An 18,543-nucleotide genomic window follows, 5' to 3' on the forward strand; every position below is an offset into this window, starting at 1 on the left:
TTTCGGTGAATAATTTTTATAATTCTGGGATTATAACATCAAGACCAGGGGCTTTATTTGGTTTAAGATTATTAAATTATTAATTTGATCTTTTAACTCCTTAAAAGAGAATGACTTATAGTTTTGGATCTTAGTTTGTTGGTTAATTTAAACCTTATATAGTCTTTCAAAAAGTCATTGGTTATGTCACTGATTTCTAAGTCTGTATATTTGTTATTAATTTCTTCATAATCATAATATTTTCTAAAGCATTCTAGTATGTATTTTAAATGTCAATTTATTTTTATCACCTTGTTTGGGAATTATTTCTTTAACATGATTAATATTTTTTATTAGCTCTAACAGCCAACCTGTGTAAGCTTTTTGGGTGTATTGAGTAAGTCTGTAATTTTGATTTTTCCAGATTTATTGATATTATATGGTGAAGTACATCAAGATATTTCTACTCTAATATTTTCAACTCAGCATTGGCCAATTTGTCATAAGGTTTTAAATTGGATTTCAGTTTAACTATATTAGACTGCAAAGACATTGACTCCTTATCCCACTTTTTTCTTACATATGTACCAGTTAATTCTTCCATATAGATAAGTTTTTAAAGAAACCTACAGAATTACTTTTGAAACTTCTCCATTACTATTAAATTCAAGATCAATTTATTTTAGTCACCATACCTTAAAGTCTATTTATTTAAGTATATAAGCAGGGATTCCCCGATAGTAAATCAAATTACTAGGCTTTAACTTTAAAGTAAATGTAATAACATTGTGGTCAAATAAAGGACATGAAGTTATCAATACATCTTCAATTTTAGTAAACTTCTAGAAGTAAAAACTTTATCAATGTTTGTCTGGGTGCCAGCTCTATAAGAATAATGTATAAACTTAAGACAGTTAGTTAATTTAATATCATAGGTATCCCTCAAATGTTGAGAATTAATAAAATGATCTACATGTTTAGCTACTGAGGATAGCTTGAAAACATTATCAGTAGTTCTATCTTTACTAGAAAGAATGCAGTTAAAATCTCCTGTAATAATAAATTCACCTTTTGTATATAATGTTATAATGTCTAAATATTTATTAGCAACTTTGGCTCCAGTTCCAGATATCCAGTAAGAATTCACAAAAGTATAAGGTTTTTTGGCAATTTCTACTACTGCTAAAGCCAACGTGTCATTTTTATCTGAATAGGTATTTAATATTTTAGACATACTTAATGAATTTCTCCAAAGAATAAGAGTGCTTCTTCTTTTTGATTTAAAATGAGAGCTCACAAGAGTTCAATAATCTTTTAATATCAATCTGTCTACATCTTCAGATAACAAATGTGTTTCTTGTAAGAAAATTATGTGAGCTTTATGCAGTTTTACATATTTATTCAAGCTACTCCTCTTCAATGGATTATTAAGTCCATTGGTGTTTAATAAGAGAGAATTATATGTCAACATCCATAAGAACATGTAAATGCACTGATTTAAGATTTAGCTTAAAATATAATAACCAAGTACTAATAATTGTTGTTATAGACAGAAAAAAAAAGTAAAATTTCAAACTTCCATGCATTCAAACCTCCCATTGTGAAACAAAAATTCCTTGATTTGATGATATAATCATACAAATCACACACAAACAAACCCATCCCAATGTCACCAAGCTAAACAGTTGGTACTGCTTTTTATTTTACAACAATATTATTAATTATAACTATTTTGTTTGTTTATTTAATTAATTAATTTATTTATTTGCATTTGTTTACTAGGAGGTCTACTGGGCCAGGGTGAGCCTGTTTTTAGCAGAGGCACAGGGAGAAAAACTTCAAAAAGAAACAACATGATAAAGCTACAGTATCAAAGTTCAGAAATCAAGCAGTGATGGTACAGAACATTACATTACAGAATAGGAGATACAATAAAATAGATAAAAATCTAACATCTGTATAACTAGCATTAAGTATGCAAGCCAAACAAGAATCCAGTTGATGGCATGGGATAATAGTGAATGTGTGAACAATGCAGTATTACAGTTTTGCAGTAGAGAGGGAAAGAGAGAGAGCAGCAGATTAAAGATTTTGAGAGTAAGGCATAGCCTTAGAGCTATTGCTATATAAGCATCAAGACTAAATAGAAGATATGGTAGGTAACTGTTATAGTAGATTATGTGCGGCTGGGTGGCACATGTTAGACTTACTAGGATGGAAGCGCTGAATAATATATATGAGGAGTCTGAGCCATAAGTGAGATGGGAAGGAAAAGTAGGAAGGCTAGGAATATTGTTTTTTTTTTTTTTTATAGTCAGTGCAGATACATGTACATAGCCAATGGAAGAACAGGTGTTGTTTCAGAGATAGTCTTAAAGCATTCAGGGTTGATCGTAGACCTATCTGAAGGAGGGAGAGCATTCCATAGATTTGCTATAGAATATGGGTAACACATTTGACTTGCAGAAAGGTTAGGTTTTGTTACATTAAGGAGCATCTGCTTGACTGATCACAGAGGTCTATTTGGGTGATGCATGCTAAATAGAGAGGAGAGGGCAGGACAACTAGAAGGCTTATAGATTAGCTTATGAGCTGTGGTTAGTTGCAGGTATGTTAGATGTCAGGGACGTTCTAGCAAGTTTAGACATTGGAGTGATACGCAGTGGTGGGAGGAGTGTTTGGCAGTGGTTACAAGTTTTGTAGTTTTATTATAGCATGAGTCCAGTTTGGAATTAAGAGAGGATTGTATATTAGTAAGGAGAGGTGCACTATAGAGCAAGGATGGAAGTAGAAAGAAAGAGGCAAGGGATAGTCTTGCTGCATAGGTAAGGAAGTGTTTGTGCCTGTACAGGATGCCTAGTTTCTGATGAGTTTTTTTGATGTTCATGTTAATATGCTGGTCAACAGGTGTTCATCTATGATGCCTAGAAGTGTGGTATATGGGACTACTTCGAGATAAGTGTTGAGTGAGTTGATGGTAGATAATAGAAATATAATATAAAGTTTGAAATGTTAATAATAAAGAATGATATTATGTATTTCTGAATGTATCAAAAATATCCCAGAAATAATGCATTTTCAAATTTCTCTATTTGATCAAGACATTTTAAATAGTCATTTCTTCTAATTAATCCTACTATAGAAAATATAACAAATAGCCTAATATTTAAGCATTTTGTATGGAGAAAATAAAGAAAACTGATAACACCTTAACCTATGGACATCATAATACCTTTACATATTAAGATTATGTATCATAAAACTTTTAAAAATCATTTAATAACATGGGTAAAAAGGTGAAATAATAGAATCTGGAAGTGTAATTAAAAGATGCTACAACTTAAAATTACATACTTGTGTATATTTTATGTGCATATATATGCAAAATATATTTACATGGATTTGCATACATATAACTGTGTGTGTTTGTAAATTATGAGTAAATGCTTGGCATGTATATTAACAGTTAAGAGAGTGAATATGTTTTCTGTATGTGTGAATGACAGTAAATATACGTGAGTGTTTTTAAGTGAATTTTCGTATTACGAATGTATATGTATGTTACTATCAATACCTCTAATGCTTAGCATATACATTTAACATCTAACTTTTGCACAGAAAGCATTCTTTTATGATTATATTTTGATTATCATCTACTTGGAAATTTGCTTATAGTACTTTTCATTGCCATATTCTGAAATGTATGGATCAAGTTTTTGTATTCATCATATCAATGGGAGATGAAAGCTGCTTGAAATTATTTAAAAGTCAGTTTATTATAAAATAAAATTACATATCTCACAATCAAATGCAGAACATTTTGAAGAGTTAAATCTGCTCTTTAATGTTATTTTCCAATAATTATCAAAGTAATTCTGAGTAATTAAAGCAAAGGATGTTGAGCAGATGGAGGTGTTTTAAGCATCATCTATTCTAAACTGTTTTATATAGCACAGAACGCAACAGTTTATATTAAAGTATAAGTATATTAATGTATATAAATGATGTTATATGCCAATTAATACCTATATAGAAGTCAAATAAATATATTTCTCTCAGAGCAAAGTTTCTTATCACTGTTAATAGTTTCCAGTCAAATGTCTGTAGAAACCAATTTGCATAAAAATGATTTTATAGCAACCAGTATGCATAAGTGTGAACTACATGTTATCCCATATAAGATATGCTAGCTTACTGTATGCCTGTTTTCTTTTGCATTTTAGTAATGAAGTGTTCCCTGTGTTTAACCTTACAGATTTGTTGCATTGCATAGCTCTTTGGGGCATCACATCAGGTGTTAGATTTCACAATTGCATTTGAAGGAAAGTATTAGCACAACTCTACACTAAAGTAATACCAAAAGGTTATAGGGGCTATTTAGTTTTTGTAGGCAGTTGCTTATACCTTGCGTAAATACATCTGTAGAATAACTATGAATCGATAAGTGTGGTCTGTGTAAGTATGTTTTTCAATCTGAGTGTGGTTTTGCATGTGGATGTCCTTATGTATATAGAATTGCAATGTAACATCATTTACATAAGTATGGATGCTTAATCTGTACCCTACCAACTTTCAGATGATTAATAGCTCTGTATAACAATATTTTAATACTCTGTCAGATGTTATGTATGGTACATGTCATTCTCTGTTTACTATATTATCAGCTTCATTTATGCTATGCATTTGTTTGTATTCTGTATTCCACCAACAGTCTTGATCCTTAACTATCTCTCTGTATTATATCTCAGGTATTCCATTATCTGTGGATTACCCATTGTCAATGTGTTTGTTATATATTTTTTACGAGATTAAACCTTTAGTTGTGCCACTGTCTGTTGCAAGAAGCAGATCAGTTATTTTACTTATTAGCTCTTATTTAATGAAACTATCAATTTTTGCTAAGACTCTTTATTTCAAGGGGGGGGGAGCAGGTAGAAAATACCAGATAGCCCTTGAACAATGTAAAAGTTAGAAAATGTCAGAAATATAAACCATAGCTAACAAAGAAGTTAATGGTTTACACTTGTATAAATGAAACATGTATATGAAACAATATATTAGGTCAGTGACAATAATGGATCATTTAAGGAAAGTAGTCTTTTAAAATATCAGGTCTTACAATCCCAAATCCTGACATGTTTTGAATAATCAAAAATCCAGTCTGACAATGTGTAAATATTTGTGTGTAGAATATAACAGATAAGATGATACAGATCCAGAGAAACTGTAGAGGAAATTCCACTGCTGTAATAGGTACTTCTTTGTTTATCAGAAGTATTCTGTATAGCAGTAGCTGTCTACTTCATTATTATTAAAGTTATATTTGTTTTTTCAGCTTCTTTCATGACACATTAAAACCTGTAATATTGTTTTAAACAAGCATTTCCATCACTATAAAGGATATATTTCTCTGTACTGTGATGATCTGGTGCATGAGTATATTATATTTACACTGTACTTACATAAAGAATGCAACTTTCACCGAACTATACTTAGGATGACCACAAGATGTCACTAAACAGAGATTAGTACCAGGTGTCTTTAAGTCTGCATGTGGCTTCTTTTTCTTCTTACCGCCATCCCCTTCGTGCATAGGACTTGGTTTACTTCTTTTTCTTCTTCCCACTGCATTCTTCTTTCCTTTTCTTCTTTTAATTATTCCACTTTTTAAAATATAATGAGCATAAAAACTTCATGGATGAGTTTTAAAATGAATTAGACTAAATTTTAATGTTCTATCTTTGTATTCCTGCTGCTCATTTTAATATTTTAAAAGTTCACTTCCTGTAAACGTGGGCTGAGCATCCAAGTGCTCCGGATTATGCAGAATGCACCACATTTTAACATCAACCTAGCCCATTGTTCCTCTGTTCTACAATGAACAGTGCTGGCTCCACTTTGTGATGCTTGATTGGCTCATATAACACAATTATAGCCAATCAGAATTGACATATATGAGCCAATCAAGTCAGTGCTCCTAAGGTAAAGGGAGCTACTGAAGATGCAGATAGTTCAGCAATCGCATTCCACTATTAGTTTCCATGCTACTGCAATACCTTAAAAAAATGGGATTGCAGGGCACAGAGAGTAAGAGCAATCATCATTTTTATTTCAAAGAGGGACGTTATGGCTAATGGTTTCCTAATCCTGACTCGAGTATTCAGTTGACTGTGCTGTGGATACCTCTCAACTGTACAGACTTTTGTGCCATATTTTTGTTATGGTGCTCATAAAATTTTGGTTTTCTGGTAAATCGCTAGCAAAACATTAAGAATTGAAGTTAGAAAATGATGGCAGGCATTCGAATTTCAGACTTCATTCACGTCAGAAAATGCATGCTAATGCAAAACATGTTATTCTATCAACTATCTGTGTTTGTAAAAACAATACTTAAAAAATGTCCCTATTTTGGGCCTCCCTCATTATTTATGTCTTTGTCCAGATTTCTTGTTTTAAAAGGTTGAGAGGGATGTATGGATGGAGGACTACCAGTGGGAGACAGTGTTAGGTTTTGGAAAGCTACTGTAATGCATCAGGGCTCAGTGATGATGTACCAGACCACCAAACAACCTGATGAAAAACTAAAAGGATCGACTAAAAAGGCTGACATTTGTGTTGTCACTTATGTTGGGAGTGGAATAGTCATGGTAGTGCTATTGTTGGGCTACTGACTGCGGCTGGGAGCTATACCTTTGAATTTTTAGTTTCTGTTGGATTGTCTGTTGTTGATGAGTTGTGTGCTTGTACTTTCAGATGCAACTGCTTTATTCTCCTAAATGATGAAAGATAAGTGGCTCAGGCAGGAGTAACTTTTGTATGTAAAAGTTAAATTGTCAGAGTTTGGTTATTTCTTTTTTATTCATTTTACTTTCCTTATTTTATTTAAGTGTTGACCAGTTCCTTATTTTGACTTCAGTTTTACATCTGTCCCTTTTAATCTTTTCTAAAACTGGTGACATTTGGACTAGATTGTGAATTACACTTAATGACAAATTAGAATTATAAACTTTTGTTATTTCAGTAAATGTATATTAATCCACATTCTCTTATTCTGTCAGTGACTCAAGGTAATAGTAAAAATATTTTAAGTGCTCCAATTTGTCTATGATTCTACTCAGATTTGTCAAGGCTCCATGGAAATGGTGTGTTTTTGCGCAGTGTAAAAATAGGGTGTTCCACATTTTGATTGTTTGTCACACATTGCTAGGGTCTGTGTTCCACACTGGCCTCTTAAGAGGTTGAGACCTGTGAATGAGGGTTAAAGTTCAAAATGCATTTCCTGCAGCCACAGGCAGCTTGAACATGGAATCTAGACTGTTATAAGTTGAAAAACAGCTCAAGGAATGTGAAAAAACAATCTAAAGCAATTTAACTTAACACTAGGTAGGAAAAGGGACTGAAAAAGAAGCAGTTACTGTAAAAAGCAATCAATAGCATCTCTAATTCTTTGAATAACAGAAAAGTAATGAACAAACACCAGACAAGTTAAACCTATTAAAAGAAAGTGAAATAATGTATAGAAATGAATTTCATGCAGCCAAAACCACTCAACACAACACCCACTGCACATAGATAAAGCTTATCACATACAACCGCATTCACCAAATGGGCTAGCCAAAAATAAAAAGCAGATTACTTGAAAATATGTTTAGAAAGTATCTATAAATTAAGTGGATTAGTTAAACATGTTAATATACACTGCCAACATATACACACTACTCTCAGTGTTAGAAAATAATGTTTGAGAGAATTAAAATAAAACAATAAAGGGACTAATAAGTAATAGTAATAATAACATATGTACACTGTTTCAGATACTATAGAAAACTTATTTGATAATGTATATTTTTTTCTGTTTTACCTTGTATTTGATGATGAACTGTAAAACATGGCAAAATTGAATACCTGTGAGAAAGCTGTTTAGGCAAAATAGAAAATGAGAACAACATTACTTTTCTCTAATTTTTTACCATTTTTGTCCCTTAAAGATCAGCCATTTCTTGTTGCTTGTCTCTTTGAGTTGACAAGAGTCCAAGCCATATATTCTGATTGATCAAAAAGTTTCGTTTTCTGAGAAATGCCCACTGCATCTTCTAGAGAATTAAACATTTTCTGACCTTCAGGTAAATAAGATCCTAATTCTGGCTGGAAAAATTAGTTGAGCTTTAGTGTTTAGTTTTTTTTAAGCCTTTTATGAATGGAATACATGCTTTCCTTTTGGTCATAACAGAGGCATTATAGTCATTGTCAAACTGATAGTGTTTATTTTTATTGGAGAATTAGCCCAAGCGGTCTTTAGTACCAGGTTCTTGCCTTGGCTGGAGAGAAGTTTTAGAATAATAAATCTGGGGACTAGAGGATTTTTCTTCAAATGATTCAAAAGAGATCTATGGGTTCTCGCAATACCAAAGAGAGAGCTTCTCATAGATTTAAAAACGTAGACATCCAGTTAGTTAAAAACTGCAACATATTGTCTCTTTCTTCCCTTTTTGGTATTCCATACATCCTGATATTATTTCTCCTAGATCTGCTTTCTATGTCCTCTAGCTTTTCCATAAGAAAAGTATTTTGTTTTAACAGGAATTCTGTGTTATTCTCACTCTCTGCCATTCTGCTATCCAGGTCATTGATTGCTATTTTATGACCTCTTTTAAAAAAAATTCTAAGCTTGTTTCCCACCTTTCCTGTAACTAGTCTAGTCCAGATACAGATTTGCTGTATCCAGAACTGTTTTGTAAGTTTCTGAGTCCCCCAGACCTTTCTGTGTTGGAGGGAAGCCTTCTAGCTTATCAGTGGGAGTGGTAAGCACTAGATAGCCTATCTACAACAAGAGGAGTGGTTTCTGACCCAGAAATTGTAGTTTATTGGCTGTTTGGGCAGTTTTACCATCCCTTTCAACTTTCTGGTTTAAAAGCCCATGTTTGCACAGGCGCTCAGCTGAAGTAAACTATTACCGATGCCAGAAAGTCTGCTCTTCAATTTTCCCCTTAGAACGTTCTTTACTTCTTGCACTTCGATTAGCTTAATCGACTTGCACTTTAACAGGCTTTAGTAGCATTTATTGTAGCACACTTAGGTGCTAACAGCACTAGCTGTTCCTATGCAGTAACAGCACCAGTACGTATTAGTTATGACTACCACTCCGGGCATGACTGTAGGGCAATTTCCTCTGCTTTCTCCTGCTAATCTGGTGCACTTGGGCATTCTGAGACAGTGTAGCAACTGTTACATGTACACAGACAACTCTCTCCTCTTACTTCCTAACACTCATACATGTGAGAGATGCACTTATATCACTAAACTGGAAGCAGTGCATTCTCCAGCTAAGATCGGACTAGCTGGACAAGATGAAAAAGTTAACACTTGGCAACTGATGACATGGAACACACAGCCCTCCAAAACACCAACCAACACAACTCACATATAGAAACACAAACCATACAACCACCTTTGGGGAGGCTCTCAATAAATATTTATCCAAACAACAGAGACCCCAAAACAGAAACTCACTCGACTACCACAACACAACACCAACCTCGGAACACACAGCTCACCAGCACAGTGTGTCCCTCAATATATGCCCTTAAGGCAAAACACTTTGCCCAATGTACTGATCATAGGAGACAATTGTGAGGCACACAGATGTCCCACCCACTAGGTTGAGCAAGGAGAAGGTGACAGTCAGTTGTCCATCAGCTGTCAGGAACTGCCACATAACACATGCACTCAGGTCACTCCACAACAAGTACAAATATGACTCAGTCATTGTCCATGTAGGTGTAAATGACCTGAGACATACCTCCCTGGACTACATAAAAAGAAATGTGATGGAACTCTTGAATTATGTGGCCCAGGCAGATTATGACCTTAGCCCTGAGCAGTATTCTACCATCACCCAGAATGATACCACAGTATGAGTAGAAAATGATTGACTTCAACAATTGGCTAAGTTTCTGGTGTCATTCTAAGGGGATCCAGTATCTGCCTACCTGGGACAACATGATTGACAGACCTCGATGCTTTGCCAAAGACGACTTGCATCTGCCATCCTTGGAATTGCGGATACCAGCTAAGGGTCTTGCCACCTCTATAGTGCCTTTTTTAGGCAATGTTCCAAAGACCAAAATTCCACCATAACTGCTACAAACAAATGCAATCTGAGGGTCATGCTGCTCAGTGTTAGAAGTCTAAATCTCAAGAGGCACTCTGTCGAAGCTCTGCTCAAAATGGAGAATGTCGACATCTGTGCTCTAACAGAGACCTGGTCTAAAAAGGCAGAAAGCACCCCTGCACTCCCAGACTACAACTCATTCCATACCTTTTGGTCTCAGAATACGGCTGGAAGCTGCAAAGGCAGTGGTGTCTCCATATTCATAAAGGATACACACACCTCCAGACTGGTAGCCCAGCATAATGCATTCAAGATACTTCAGGTACAATTAGCATTGGGTAATATGGCGATACAAGTCATAGCCTGCTACAGAACCTCAACCATGTCCCTTGACTTTCACTCCAACTTCCTAAGCAGCCTGGAATCTATCAAGGTCCATCCCAATACTCTCATACTGGGCAACTTCAACTACCCTTCCATCAACTGGGAAAACTATTCTAGTACCAATATACAGGCCCAATGCTTCCTGGAATTTGTCAATTCCAATGCCTTGACCCCCCCCCCCAATAGAGGAAGCAACATCCTTGACCTGGTTATCACCAACATGGGAGACCATTGCTCCACACCTTTAGTCAATTCCTCCCTGGTTAAATCTGACCACAAACTGATCACCATGGAAATCTCCATCTCACCCACACCCCCCACTAAGGTGACCACCCTCAATAACTTCCCCAAAGCTGACTTTAGGCTCCTAAAAACAGAGGTGGCTAACTTCTCAGCACCCATGCCAATGGGAAATAGCTGCATGACTGCCGAATCATACACCAATGCACTGTACAAGCAAGTACACAAATACATGGATCTCGCCATACCAAATAGAACCAAGATGCTCTCCTCCAAAAAAAGGAAACCAATCTGGTGGTCCCCAGTGATCAATAAACTCTACAATAGAAGGAAGAAACTGCTGTAGAAAAAAATGAAGTCAAAAGACTGGAAAAACATCCTTATCAGACTCAATAAAATTTTGAGATCCCTTATCAAATCCTCTAAAGCCAGCTATGAAGGCAGAATTGTGGCTGACACCAAAAACAACCACAAAGACTTCTATAGCTATAGCAAGAGCCTCCAAGGCAATACCCAGATTTGCTCCTATACCGAGCCAACAGATATAGCCAACATACTGGCCGACAGATTCAGTGCCAACTTTACCCCTCACCCCCCAACCCCAAAGGCACTATCACAATATCAGAAGAAAGCATGGTACTCAACATTTCTTGGATACAGGTAAAAGCTGCATTGTCCAAAGCCAAGAATACAGCATCCATGGGATCTGATAATATCCCTGGCTGCATCCTACTTGTGCTACAAAATGAACTGGCACAACACCTGTGTGCCCTGTTCAATTACAGCCTTACCTCAGGCTTTGTCCCTAATGAATGGCGCACTGCGACAGTCATCCCTCTCCACAAAGGGGGAGAAACTACATACCCTGGGAACTACCGCCCCATTAGTCTGATGAGTCTCGTATGCAAACCTATTTATTTATTTATTTTTATTTATTTTTCATTTCTTTACCGGGAAGGTCTGACTGGATAGAGCTGTCCATTTTCAGAGGAGGTCCAGGGAGAAATGCTCCAGAACAATTCCTAACATGCTATACATAAGATATTTACACATTCAGTTATAAAAATATAGCAGACAATAACATATGATTGCATAAGATATTCACATAAGCATAGTGGTTTAGACATACATTTAAAACCATAGCAGGTAGTAACATTTGATTGTTGTTCATACAGTATAGCAGAGTGCATCATCTATGGAGCACATCATTATGAACCTGCTCAACAAAGATATAGGCAATCTCCAAACTCTTGACCCCACACAGTTTGGCTTCATCAAGGGGAGATCCTGCCTTCTGAACTTGATTGACTTCTTTGAGGCCGTCACCAAGCATGTGGATGAAGGTAAAGCAGTGCATACAGCCTACATTGACCTGGCCAAGGCCTCTGATACCATTTGCCACTTGGGTATCATTTCATAAACTCACCAAACTAGGCATCAATCCTTATACCACTAGGTAGGTTGCAAATTGGTTCATAGACAGGACCCACAGAGTGAACGTTGTGGACTCCAAGTCAAACTGTTGACCAATCATGAGTGGAGTCCCACAGGTCTTGTTCCTGGGCCCTCTCCTGTTTGGTATCTACTTCTCAGAAGTCCAGGCCAAAACAGAGGGACTCTGGCTGACCAAGTACACAGATGACTGCAAGCTAAGAGTCATTATCAACTCCCCAAGTGATGCAGATATCCTATGAAAGGGCCTCTCTAAGACCAATGACTGGTGTTGGAACCATGGCCTTAAGCTTAACGCTAAAAAATTCCCTTTGGAAAAAACTCACCGCCCATGAATTACCACATTGATGGGAGTCCATTAAACACTTGAAGGGGCCATAAGAGATCTGGGCACCCAGATCGACAGGCACCTCATCTTCAACCACCATGTTGCCACTGTGGTCAGAAAGTCCTTCTATGTGGCACATCTTATAACCAAAAGGTTCACATCCAGAAAGAAAGAGGTCATCATCCCTCTCTACTCAACCCTCATTAGACCAGTCATCAAATATAATGCCCCATTTGGCATGTACCTGATCAGACACCTATAACAGCTGGAGAGGCCACAAAAGTACCTCACAAAAAGGACCCTAGGCCTTAAACACATGTCCTACATGGATAGACTCAAGAAACCTCAGCTGTTCTCAGTCTCTTATCATCTATTCAGAGGTGATCTCTGCTTGACTTAAAAAGCCATGTCCAACCCAGCCCTACTTGAAATGCTACACCTAAAGAAATCCCAATTCCCCATGCCACATGCTCCAGAGACCACAACCTCACTACCACAATCAACAGAACATGCTGGAGGGACAGGTTCATCTCCCAAAGACTGCCCATACTCTGAAATAAGCTTCCCATTCATGTCAAGCAGAGCACCTCGCTGGCCCTCTTCAAGAGAAACCTCGACGAGTGGAAAATTCACCCCAGGGATCACTCCAGTTGCCCTACTGGATAGCGGCATGGTGAAATAACATCGGGTGGCACGGTGTCATGGAAATTTTTTTGGGCTAGGCTTGTAAAGGCTCCAGGACCATTAGCCCTAGTACACACCTATGAACCTATAAGAAAATAAGTTTTTGTTAAGTTTGTATAATAAAATCCTGTCAGGAAAAAAAGAAAATAAAGCAGAGCTAAGACTTTGCGCTGTTAGCAGTTTGCCATCTTAGTCACACCCCCTCAAAGAGAAGAACTTGACAGAGAGAGAAAACAGCTTCTGTGCTGCTATAAGGGAGCAGGCAGTGACTTGTACCTCATAACAGGCTAAACTTGAAGAAATCCCAGAGTAAGCTGACCCTCAGATAAGCCAGTTAAATTTTAAAAAGGGTCAGTAGAAAGATGACACTTTGAACAGAACAAGGGAAGTATATCTAAGGTTGTAGAGGAAGAAGATGAACAAGGCATTCCTACTTTTTATATGTACTTTAAATTACAAAGTCACTCGTTATGCACCTTAAGGAGAGATGGAGGAATTAGTGAGCAAACTGTTGGTGTCCAAGCATTTCAGATTCTACTGATGAAACTGGCATATAGGTATATCCTAGAGGGATAACTAGGAATGTGGAAGAATAAATCACATGTCTACAGTGGTGGTATGGCATCTAAGTCCAAAGAAGTCATTGTTCCACTCTATTCTGCATTCATTAAACCTATCATTGAGTACAATGCACCCTTTGGTATGTACCTAACCAGGCATATCCAACAACTTGAACGTCCACAAAGGTTCCTCACTAAAATAATACAAGGCGTAAGTAATATGTCCTATGCTGACCACCTCAAGGCCCTATCCCTGTATTCTGTCTCCTACAGAATTTTGAGAGCTCTATGCCTGGCATACATGGCATTGTCAGACCCCACTCTGATGGACCTCCTGCATATCCACAAAACAAACAGTACCAGAATTACCCATTCTAAAGACTTAAACCTTGCCTGTGATATAAACAGAACCTGCTGGAGAGAGAGGTATGTATCCCAGACACTACCCCATCTATGAAACAGGCTCCCCATCCATGTGAAACAGCATTCCTCCCTAATCCAATTCAAATGCAACTTGGACAATTGGATGGGAAACTGGGAATTCATCCCTGGTTTGGAACCTATGTCTCTGATCCAAACAGGTAACCTGTAAATAGTTAATCTCCCAGGCCCATGCTTACACTTATCAAGGGTATCAGAACTTGTCAGAGATTTGGGATGCATGGCTAGGCTTAAAAAGGCCCTTGTGGTCATTAGCCTAGTAAACACCTATGAACCTATGAACAGATCTTAGCAGGGTTTTAATGGCATCAGATAAATTAACTGAACTATTGTGCTGAATGCCACAAGAGGCAGAAGACTACATCTCACTCAGGCATTAAAAATCCTTTGAATCCAATGTATATCACAAAAGTACCATTTGAGCATATTGCAGTGGACACTAAAAGGCCACTGGTGCAGTCCAGCAATAGATGTCAATATATTTTGGTTATTTTGGACTCTGCAGTTAAATACCCTTAAATACACTGAAGCTTCCATACTTTGTAAAGCTAATATTAAGTGTATAGCCAGGAAGCTAGTCTTATTTCCCAGGGTAACCAAAGGAGAGATTCATTGATCAGGGTACTGCTTTTATGCCCAGACTATTGGATCTTCTGTGGCAGTGCTTTAAAATCAATCAACTAAAATCATCTTTGTGCCATCCCAAGAAGGATGGATTGGTGGAGCCCGTGTTAAAAAACATTATTGATTAAGATGTCAAAAATAGGAAGTGGGAAAGTGGTTTGTACTTTACCTCCTTTTTTGCCATTAAAGAACTGCTACAGTCCTAGATGTGCTTTATTCATTCTGAGATGTTGAATGGCAGTTCCTCTTGTTGAATATTAGAGATTGCTAGAGAAATTTAGGAAGAAAAGAAAACCCCCATTAATAAGTGTAATATAGTAATATACCAGCTTATAAGAGAGGCAAAAAGCAATGAGGTCGATAATGCAAGGACACATGGAAAGAGCTCACCTCTACAAAGAATGCAATGTATAATAGAAATGCAAAGGAACAGAGAATTTAAAGCTGGAGGCAAGGTGTTAGTTTTGGTCTCTCAGCACACGTTTTCATCTGAATATCGAGGTCCATTTAAAATAATAGATAAAGTAGACAAGTAAATTACAGAGTTAGACCGATAATAGAAAACCAAAGCAAATATAACATACTAATGATATGAAACTGTGGAAGAAAGTATAAGCTTTATAAATTTGTTTAGCATTAGAGATCAATAAATCCTATAAAGAAAGAAAGCTTTATACTGCAGATTAGGTAGCTGACATACTATATGAACCATAAAAACAAGACATAAAATACTTTCTGTTATGGAACAAACAAGGAAGTGCTTTGTGGACTACCTGGCAGAACAAATTTCATTTAGTGTTATCATGAGACTCCTCCAGGAAGGAAGGCTGACTTAAAACCCTACCTAATGCCCAAATCACAATGAAAGCAGTACTTGAACCAAGAAAATGCTTTAGCTACAGGTAACTGGGAAGGCTGAAAGTGAGTACAACTGTCCCGTAATGTTAGTTTCAACACCTGATGGAAAAAACAACCAGGTTCTGTAATGACTTTCGTAAGTTAGACAGCAGTTCAGTACTTCATGGTGGTACAGCGGTAGCATTGTTGCCTCACAGCAAGAGGTTCTCCTGTTCGATTCACTGATGGAGTGCCTTCTGTGTGGAGTCTTCATGTCCTCCCCGCGGTCAAGTGACGTTCAAAAGACATGCGTGAATGGGCGTGCCTTCGCTGAAGGTTGTGCATCGGGCTGGCAACTCGGCACCAAAAAAATCTACTGCCAATCATTAGCAGACTGGAGTTCCGCTGTGGCGACCCATAACCGGGAAAAGCGAAAAGACAAACAAGACAGCAATTCAGCACTTTCACAGTTGCCCTTTGCCTTTAATTTTGGAGTTAGTAGAAAGGTATGGGAAACAAGATTCCTAACTATCTTAGAACTGATCAAAGGTTGCTGGCAAAAAAACAATTTTCTGAGTCCAAGGTAAAGACAGCCTTCTAAACACAAGATTCCTGTATAAAGTTCTTCATCTGGGGCTACATGCTGACCCAGCAACCTTTCAATGTTTAATATACAGACTCTTGAAACCTCATTCAAAACTATACTGCGGGACATCCATGTATACTGTGTGCGTTGTGGCTCACATCCACTAAGATACAGGTTGTACCAGGATTACTAAAACAAGCAGAATTAACTGTGAATGCCTCCAAGAGCAAGGTAACCATGACAGAAGGTACGTATCTCAGGAATGTCATGGGAACAGGAATTGTTAACCCAAAAAGAAAAGGTAGAATCACAGTAGAAACTGGCCTATTCCAGAAACTAAGTATGTGTGGGAACTTGTGTTTTCCGCAGTATATTTGGGATTTCACACCCCATTCTGTAATAATATACCTGTCACAGGCCTACCTATGTGGAAGATATCCCTCAAAATAATGTGAACATTAAAATCTGTGTTAGGACCTCTTACTTTAGTGAATGAATTACAGTCTGTGCAAATCGAACATTGGTAGGCACAGGAGTTGTCTTTTCTCAAATTTTTAATGGCAGGGAAAATACAATCTGTTTTCTTAGTCAAAACCTAAGCAAAGGCTGTGCCTTCTGTTATCAAAAGAAGATGCCTAGCCATCAAGTGGGTACTTGGTTCCCCAAAGTATTATCTGCTAGTGAAGGAATTCATACTAGTAAGAGACCATTCTCCCCAGTACAATTACATCAACAACAGGATAGGAACACAAAGCTCTGAAGCTGGGTCTTAGTTTGTACCCATTTAAGTTCAACATCCAACATAGGCCAGGACTGACACACAATAATGGGGGTGGTCTGTGTGGAGCACAAACCCCATCTTATAGGCAAAAAAATGGTTTTAAGCTGGGAAACAGTTTTAGCATAGCCTCAAAGTTCTCTACAGAACAAAATGCATAATAAGTTGTGCAAATAATGCTTGTATCAGTATTCAAAATATCTGATTGTAAACAAATAACATCTATTGTAGTAATAAAAATATCTTGCTGTAAATAAATAATGAATATAGCAATGTTATAAAGAATTAATTGTAAAAAAGGGTGATGTAAATGAACAATTTTCAGTTAAGTTGTATTTGTTTACGATCAGAAAGAAAAGGTTTGTTTAATAAGCTTGTAAAAGTAACATAAAAAGGGTGTTGAAAGATGACAAATCAGGGAGCATTTGCTCCTTGTAAAAGAGGACGTGGCAGATATGAGAGAGAGAGAATCGATAACAGAGTAGGAAGACATGGATGGAGAAACTGGAAGTAGTTTCTGACAGAGAAATCTGTAAAAACCTACTAAAAGAGAGAATTTCCCAGCAATATAAGATTGCAGTAATTGTAATTCCTGTTTTGGTTAAACCTTAAGCCTTTGTTTTGTTTGCAACAACCTCCATTTGATTTCATTTGTATATAATAAAATGTTTTTTTATAAGACTAATGGTCTGGTACTCTCAGCTCCTTTAACATTTCATAATCTATATATGTATGTGTGTATCTGTCTATATATATAACTTTACTGAAGACCTAATATATGTGCATCACCTTCAGTAAATGAAACCATTCAAGCTTTTATTTTATGCTCATATTGACTATATTTTGCTGTGGCCATCTGCAGTTACTGAAAGTTCAATTACCTGAAAAAAAAGCCTGACAGTTTTCATTTTTCCAGTTTTGTTCCAGCAACTTCAAAGCTTCATTTTGTACTTTCATGCTTGTGGCTTTGGACACTTTCTTCATGTTTTGAATAGAACACAAACACTGCCTTATTCTAAATACTGCAAACAATTTAGGTGTACTAAAACTATTAGTTCAATTTCTTACTTACCTACACACTTTCTTTATAATTAATTTTCTCATGTTGAGAGATTGTATTTAACAGCCAGGGTAAGAGAAATGCTTAAAAAATTCAAGAGATGCATTACTTGCAGTAAATAATATATATTTTGCATGGGCGTCCTGTCTCCTGTGTAAGTGCATCTATACAAGAAGCTCATAATGTGCTCTGAATTCCTTATATCATAACTCAGCATGCAGTCATTTCACCAGTACTGACTTTCACTTTACTTCATATTCTTCACATGGCAGTTGCTCATTCTACATTAAGCAGACATTATACAATAAAATCAAAATCTTAGGTGAATAATGAGTGTAATAAATATGGTACTTTTATCATGCACGAGTTATCTCTATTACAGTTTGTAGATCTACTGCTATTGCATAGTAATTAAAAACCTGTAAACATTAAAATAACTTCAGACATAACTGGCTAAAGCAGAGCCTTTAAAAATCTTA

This window comes from Protopterus annectens, chromosome 9.part0, assembly GCF_019279795.1.
Source record: "Protopterus annectens isolate FY-2018-M chromosome 9.part0, PAN1.0, whole genome shotgun sequence".
Lineage (NCBI taxonomy): Eukaryota > Metazoa > Chordata > Ceratodontiformes > Protopteridae > Protopterus > Protopterus annectens.